The sequence below is a fragment of the Malania oleifera genome, chromosome 2 (assembly GCF_029873635.1).
Source record: "Malania oleifera isolate guangnan ecotype guangnan chromosome 2, ASM2987363v1, whole genome shotgun sequence".
NCBI lineage: Eukaryota > Viridiplantae > Streptophyta > Magnoliopsida > Santalales > Ximeniaceae > Malania > Malania oleifera.
Window position 1 is genome coordinate 111,034,671 of NC_080418.1, and position 7,624 is coordinate 111,042,294.

The window sequence follows — 7,624 nt, forward strand, 5'->3', positions numbered from 1 at the left end:
TATAATTTTTTGCTTAACTATGTCCGATCATTCTTACTGTCAAATCATTTGTACTTATAGTACATACGTATTCAAAAAGTGTATACTAATTTTTTGTATAATTATTACTTTGTAGGCTCTACAATCTATCAAAAGAAGATGAGGACAAAGACGAGCACCAAATAACAATGCAACTTTTTTTTTTTTTTTTGTATTTTTTGTTATCTAAACAAATCATGTATTATTATATGATGTTTCTGAACAATTTGTTATGCATATATTTTCGTTTTCTAAACAATTTATAAATTTTTCATTAATTATAGTTCAATATTTTGCGTGCAGAATTTTAATTACAAGTTTTTACAGGGATTAATAGGTGAATTTAAAAAAAATTAAATTATTTTAAACTTTTAGTGATGATTCTACAACCGTTACTAAAAGTTGAGATCGTGGCTATTAGTAACGGTTTAGAAAATTGTCAATAAAAGTCATATTATTAGTGAAGGCTTCCAAACTGTCACTAATAGTGGCTTTTTAGTGATAAATTCCAAATCGTCACTAATAGTGGCTTGTTAGTGACAGTTTTGGAACCGTCACTAATAGTATGACTTTTAGTGACGGTTTAGAAAATTGTCACTAATAAGTATGTCTTTAGTGACAATTTTTAGCGGAGAAAATGTGCCAGTTATAATGACGGTCTTAGGCTTTTAGTGACGGAATGAAACCGTTACTAATACTCCATTATTAGTGACAGTTTTGAAAACCGTCACTAATAGTTAGTTGAGACCGCCGTTATGGTCACCATCGTCACTAATACTTATTAGTGATGATATGCTATTATTAGTGATGGTTTGAAATAGTTACTAAAAACCTTAGTTGTTGTAGTGCGCTTATTTCTACTTAGCTTAAACCTTTTAGACTCTAATGTGGCTCTCCAAAGTTCTAGCTTAGATTCCACTCTGCTTATACTATCATCAATTAACACGACATCATCTGTAAACAACATGCAAAAAGGAATCTCATCTTGGATATTCCTAATAATTTCATCAATTACTAAAGTAAAAAGATAATGACTCAAAGTAGAGCCTTAATGAACACCTATTGAGATTAGGAACTCTCTAGACTCTCCTCCTACTATCCTGATGCTAGTCACTACTTTACTATACACATTCTTAATGACATTCGTATATTTACTGCAAACTCCCTCATTACGAGTCAAAGATGCATAATTAGGCGTTTAAATTCATGCATCGATGATTATAATTTTAATTAAATTCCTAATTATGTACAATATTTTAACGCCGAGCTCATTTGATAATCTTAAGATAAATAGCCTATTTTTGTCATAATTTTACGGTCATTCGTGTCCTATTATTGCAGGACAATTTTTTGACATTAAAGATGTACGAGGGTCGTGAGCATGAAGAGGTGCCGTGTACGTGAGGCAGAGTCCAAATCAAGACCGTGAGCATCCGAGATTTTCATGGACATTTAAAAGATAATTTTCAGAAGCCAAGTCATGCACGCAAAGAGAGGCCATTTTCGACACTATTTCGTAATCTGGGCGTAACATTCTCATCCGAACTCCGATCGAGATAATTCAAAATGTTGTGGAAAGCCGAAAAAATTATCTACAACTTTCATGTTTGTAATTTTGAGAGCTATGAACTGTAGGAAGATCGAAATCGGACTTGTGCGCTGAAAAAAAAAAAAAAAAAAAAAAAAAACAAGAAAAGAAAAGAAAATAAAATAAATAAAGTGGGCTAGGTCTTGATGTGACCCAGCCATGCAAATTAAAAAGGCAACCCGTGTGTTTTGCTGGGCTTGTTGTGGGGCTCTAAAGGGAGCTGCTGGGGGCAGCAAAGGAATGCAAAAAGGTTGTGCTGGCAGTAGGCTAAAGGAAAGTAAAAAAAAAAAGGGTAATAAAAGGCTAGGGTTTTAATAAGTTTTTTTAGGTTTTCCTGGGAGTGCTTTGGTGATGGAGCAGTAGGGGGGTCTTGGGGATTGGGAGCTGCGCCGCTGCTGATGGAGGACTCCTCAACTCCACGGCCATTCCATCTCCTTCTCTCATCTCATTCTCCATTACTCTCTCTTTTTCCATTGCTTTCATTTACTTGTTTTATTTCATTTAATGTTATTTTAAAATTCTTGTTGAACCTTTGCTTTTAATTATTTTACTTTAATGTTAATTTAATATTTTGTTGGAACTTTGCTTTGGTTTAAAATCTAGTTAATTTTATTGAAGTCATTGTTGGGAGTTACTTTTAATTAAGTCGTTATTAAGTTTAGTTTATTTTAATTTTTTTAAGATCTTATTTGGCTTTCTTTATTTAATGCTTTTGCTTGGTCAAGTGTTATTTCTTCAACATTTTGTTTAAGTTTTTTTTGGATTAAATCATTTTCGTTAAGAACTTATCTCTTGAATTTTTATTTAAGTTATTATTAGGTTGAGATTAATGAACTTGGATTGGGTTATTTGTGATTTAAGATCTTGTTTGGTTTATTTTTTGTTTAGATTATTATTGTGTTGAGTTTAGTTTGCTATTGAATGTTTTTGTGTTTTTGTTAAATTAATGAAATTCTCATCTTGGGTCACTATTCAAATGTTTAGATATCGAGTTGTTTAGTTGGTTAATTTCCTTATAGTCATTTTATTAGTTGAATGAACCATTGGATCAAAATATTAGTTGTGTTGATTTTCCCGTCATTTGTTACTGTTATTCATTTCTCGTCATTTACTTTATGTGTGTTAGGTTCATAGTTTAGGTCTCACGTCTTTTCAATTTCACCACAATTTTCAAAACCCCCAAGATTTCGAATTTGAACTATGTTTAGTAAAATTGTTTTCATATTTTCTTTTTACTGTTTTGCACTAGTTTAAAACTAATCTACATTCCTTGAGGAGACGATCTAGTATATTTGGACTAATTATTACACAACGTAACTCCTATACTTGAGATAGCCATAGTGCTACTCATTTTTAGAAGTGAGTCAAGTTTTTGGAGCCATTGTCGGTGAATATCAGAATTAGTTTCAAACTAGTGTTTTTCCTGTTATTTTAATTTTTCTAATAAAAAAATAAAAAAAAATAAAGAAAACAAGTTTTGGAGAAAGTATGGCTGCACCTGTACCACACAGTCTTATAGATTTTTTGCAGCCTACATGCACCATTGCACCATCTTACACTGTTTTATCTGATAGCACACTTAATTTGATGACTCAACGTGGGAGGACATCATTGATACCTCAGTTCTACGGGACAAAATCTGAGTGTCCTTATCAGCATCCGACAGAGTTTGAGTTGACTTGCAATAATTGTTTTCCTAGAGATAGAACTGATGAATTTACTAGACTTCATTTATTACTTCTTCTTTGAAGGATAGAGCGAAGTTGTGGTTTAATTCTTTGATGCCTCATTCTGTCTCCAATTGGGCTGATATGGAACATGAATTTCTGCATAAGTTTTGTCCCTCATAGAGAATTCAATTTTTGCAGGAACAAATCATTCAATTTATGCAGAAGGGTGACGAGACTTTTCGGGCTTGCTGGGAGAGGTTCAAGGATCTGATAAAGATTTGTCCATATCACGGGTTTGAATCATGGAGGTTAGTAAATTATTTCTATACAGCTCTTACTCCTGATTGCAAACAATTTGTCTAGACTATGTGCAATGGAGAACTTTTCAGTAAGGAACCGGATCAGGCGCTATCATTCATTGATTACTTAGCCGAAAGTGCCCAACAATGGAATACACGATACGATCAAGAACCAATGGCAGTACAACCTCTCAGCACAATCAGTGGTGGAGATAAATATGAGCCAACATATTATCCAGATGCTTCTCCGCCTTAGTATCCGCCACAGTAGATCTATCAGAGTTATGCACCTTCAAAATTTCAATCTACTGTAGCACCTGCTCCACCGGAGAAGTCTCTTGAGGATACACTTCAGCAATATACTCAGACCATAAATGAATTACGGGGCACTATTAATGTGATGATCACGCAATTGAATATCTTAGAAAAATGAAAATTTTCAGCACAAACTCAGCCTAATCCTCAAGAATACCAGCAACAAGTACATAATGTCTCAGAGGATTCTCTTGAGACAATAGAGGCCGTTATTACTTCGAGAAATGAAAAAGAAGTTTTCCAACCTGAGATACTCATCAGCAAACAAATTCTTGTCCTGACACCTAAAGTTACAACTGAGACAGATGAAGCCAAAGAAGAATCAGAGGAAGGGAGCCCAGAATTTAAGAAGTCAGTTAATGTGGAGGCCAAGACTAATAAGGAGTACCAACCTGTGGTACCTTATTCTCAGATATTGGCAATTGTGGAACCGTCTCTCCCTATTAGAGTAAATGTTAATGAGTGTAATGCTGAAACAAATCCCTACAGTGGTAAGGTGATGGGTTCCCCCAATAAAGAGGGTGAGCAGAATGGTGAGAGCTTAAATTTCAAGAAACCAGGTAAAAATTCTAATGTTGATGTTTCTGAAGAATTGAAGGTAACTATTACGACAGTTCTTAAAGAATTGAATTTCCTAGAAAATATAATGAATAAAGATCATTTCTTATTAAAACAAGGAAGATAGTCTGCACATGTTTTGTCTGGTACCTTAGAACGCATTGATTTATTTAAGGCTAACTTTCGTGTAGGCAACAAGACCGATTCATTGTGGCGAGTCAAATTTGAAGACTCGCCAGTTCAATTTATAAACCTGTGCCCATCGGATGAAATTCCTCCCAAGCCTCCATCATACATACTATAATATTTTTCTTTCCTTTGTTTTTCATTTTATTTTATTTTGTCTTATTTTAGTTTATTAGCAGGTACATTTTCCTATCGTTTTAGTTTTTCTTTGCCCCTATTGCTCTACCTAGGTACTCTCCTACTTCCCTCATTATCATTCTTTTGCTTCTCTTTTCAAACATTAAGGACAATCCTATATTTTAGTTAGGGGGGAGAGAATTTGTATGTGCAATTGTGTGCTTCCATATAATAGAATTTCAATGTGAAAATTGCAAGTGATGTTTGCATGTTAGTTAGGTCCACCTTTTGGGAAATACTAGTATTGAGCTCAGAACATGTTGAATTCCTTATTTGTGAACGTTACATGCCCAATTTCTTTTTTCTTTCTTTTTGAGGACATGGAACATGTAGGATATAGTGCAAATAAGAGTTTAAATCAAAAGAGAGTTTTTTCCATTTCATTTAATTATAACCAAGGGAAGGATGTTGAGAGTCTAGCTACATACACTACACAGGTTAGAAGACTTAGAAAGACTACCTTAGATAATTTCTAGTTGACATTCACTTCATTTGTTTAGGACTTTAATGAACCATATCCTAATGGCTTAGAAGAAAAAGAAGAAGAAAAATTGAAGCAAATGAAAACAAGAAACAAGCTAGGGATTAATTGAAATAAAAAGAAGAAAAAAACAGAAAATAATAAAATAAAAGAAAAAAGGGAATAAAAAGAGGGGAACAATTGTGTATTGAAAAGGACTACCTATTACCGGGGTCCTAACTAAACAAAAAGTTGGTACCTTTTATAGTGTAGTAGCGTGAAAGCCACCTTTGTACATTCGTGTACTGCAAATGGCTACCTACTACCGGCGTCCTAACTAATTAAGAAAGTGGATACCTTTTAAAGTGTGATAGTGTGAAAGCCGCCAATATAATGATTTTGAATTAGAGTAAGACCATGTGGTTGTCTCAGATTAATTGGTGTGTTTGAAACCGTTAATGTTTGCTGATGGTCAATCTTAGAATTTTGATCATTTCTTGTACACGTGAACTTTGTTACACTCCATTATCTTGGTTGTTTTACTAAATGGTGTATAAATCTTTCAGTTGAGACGTAATTTGGGTTAATCTATATCCTGTGTTCCTAAACTCATTAAGCATATTTCATGGCATGTAATTTTCATAAGTATTGGAATTTTAGTTGCTATTCCTCTGGTTTGAATGCATTCACGTTAGTTGCTAAGGACTAGCAAAACGTTAGTTGGGGGGTGTGATTAGGTGTCAAAGATGCGTAATTAAGTTTTTAAATTCATGCATTGATGATTATAATTTTAATTAAATGCCTAATTATGTCTAATATTTTAATGTTGAGCTCACTTGATAATCTTGAGATAAATCGTCTATTTTTGTCATAAATTTATGGTCATTTATGTTCTATTATTGCAGGACAATTTTTGGACATTAAAGATGTATGCAGGTTGTGAGCATAAAGAGGTGTCGTGTATGTGAGGCGGAGTCTAAATCAAGACCGTGAGCATCCGAGATTTTCATGGGCATTTAAAGGATAATTTTCGGAAGCTAAGCCATGCACGCAAAGAGAGGCCGTTTTCGACACTACTTCATAGTATGAGCGTAACTTTCTCGTCCGACCTCCGATCGTGATAATTTAAAATGCTATGGAAAGCCGAGAAAATTCTATACAACTTTCATGTTTAGAATTTTGAGATTTACTGACTATAGGAAGGTCGAAATTGGGCTTGTGCACTAGAAAACAAAAAAAGAAAAAAGAAGAAACAAGAAAATAAAATAAAATAAAATAAATAAAGTGGGTTGGGTCTTTGAAAACTAAGATGTAGTCCCAAGAAGGGGGTGAATTGGATTTAAAAAATTTTTCTCTTAATTCCTTTTTAGACTTCTTAACCTCTTTTATTTCTTTTAATTAATTCTTGACTTGTTTGTTTAATTTATCAACCACACAAGAACTTAGTTTTTTTTATACAATCCATAACACTATTGCTTAAACAATTAAGTAACCAATCAATCAACCAAACCAATTATCCAATCAAACACAATATCCAAACTAAGATATAAGGTAAAAGATTTCAGCTTTTGTTTGTTTGCAGCCCTGTAGTTAATGCAATCATTTTGATAATGAATTAGATTTCTCAAAGTGATTTTCAAAAAAATATTCACTCTTCCCAAAATTCAGAATTCAAATAAACTCTTAGTTAATTTATTTTTGGGTGTTAACCAATTAACGTACTTCCTTATGGTTTCCGCAAAGTATGGTTTAACCAACGTACTCCTTTTCGGTTTCCGGAACCCAAATCAAAATTAGACTTTAAGTTTACTTAATTTCTAAATATACGTAGTATATATGATTAAAAATTAAATCATCCACGTAATTTATATGTGATGAAAATAAATAGTAAGGAAAAGAGAGAGTAAGATCGAGATTTTTATGTGGTTCGGCTTATACCTAGCCTACGTTCTCACCTTTGGCAAACCAACAAAGGATTCACAAAAACCAGTTCCTTTGCCAGACGGAACAACACCATTTACACACTCCTTCAGTAGGTTAGAGTCCACCTCTCCAAATGATATACCCTCGTTTGGTCACTCCTTTAATTAAGATAGAGCAGAACTTCTCTAAGCGATATCTCCTCACTTAGTCAATGATTCGAGCACTTCGAATCGTCCAAGAACTACACAAGATATGAAGAAAACACTACATACAAAAGCACTCTCAAAACAAAGTAGATTAGTACAATTTCAGCTCTAGGTACTTCAATAATTTAAATACCAATAATAAATAGAATTAAAGCTTAAGTGTAGAATTCACCAAGGGTTCCTTTGTGATTTAAGAAAACTCAGTATGAGAACCTTAGGTTGGT

General features: G+C 33.4%; 1 long non-coding RNA gene across 1 annotated transcript; it reads left to right on the forward strand.

The window, feature by feature from the left end:
- Positions 1–1,872: 1,872 nt before the first annotated feature.
- LOC131149436 (uncharacterized) lies at positions 1,873–6,650 on the forward strand. Its single transcript, XR_009135219.1, has 2 exons — positions 1,873–3,584; positions 6,177–6,650. It is a non-coding gene; the product is annotated as an uncharacterized LOC131149436 (long non-coding RNA).
- Positions 6,651–7,624: the final 974 nt, after the last annotated feature.